Below are 946 nucleotides of genomic sequence, written 5' to 3'. Positions count from 1 at the left end.
TGGGGGATGGGTATGAGCAAAAATATGTTTGGAAACAATGCGGGGGATGGGTATGAGCAACAGGGAAATAGGTATCATGATATGGTTACAGATGCATTGCATGAAGCTGCTATTCCTGATAGTAGTAGGGAAGAACCTAACATAGACGCACAACGATTTTATAATATGTTAGACGCTGCCAATGAACCCATCTACGAAGGATGTAGAGAAGGGCTTTCTAGATTATCACTAGCATCTAGGATGATGACTATTAAAAGTGATCATAATCTAAATGAGACGTCTATGGATTCGTGGGCTCAACTCATTAATGAGTATTTACCAGAAGGTAATCTTGCTGCCGATAATTTCTATGAAATTCAGAAGCTAGTTGCCGGTCTTGGTCTACCATCTGAAATGATTGATGTATGCATTGACAACCGCATGATTTACTGGAAAGATGATGAAAAACTGACGGAATGTCGATTTTGTCAAAAGCCAAGATATCAAGAAACCACAGGAAGGAATCCTGTGCCGTACAAACGAATGTGGTACTTACCGATCACAGATAGATTGAAGCGTTTGTACCACTCAGAAAGGACAGCCGCGTCGATGAGATGGCATGCCCAACATTCGGTGAAAGATGGCGAGATTACACATCCCTCAGATGCGAAGGCATGGAAACACTTTCAAACCGTATATTCCGACTTTGCGAGTGAGTTTAGGAACGTTTATCTTGGCTTATGCACGGATGGATTTAGTCCATTTGGTATGTCTGGAAGACAATACTCTTTATGGCCTGTCATCTTGACGCCATACAACCTCCCTCCGGAGATGTGCATGCAAAGAGAATTTTTGTTCTTGAGTATTCTAGTGCCTGGTCCAAAACATCCAAAGCGAGCACTTGATGTTTTTTTGCAACCTTTGATCCATGAGCTGAAGATGTTGTGGCATCATGGCGTGCAGACAT

This window comes from Brassica oleracea, chromosome C3, assembly GCF_000695525.1.
Source record: "Brassica oleracea var. oleracea cultivar TO1000 chromosome C3, BOL, whole genome shotgun sequence".
Classification (NCBI taxonomy): domain Eukaryota; kingdom Viridiplantae; phylum Streptophyta; class Magnoliopsida; order Brassicales; family Brassicaceae; genus Brassica; species Brassica oleracea.
The sequence above is the reverse complement of the archived record's forward strand: the minus strand, read 5'-3'. Positions refer to the sequence as shown.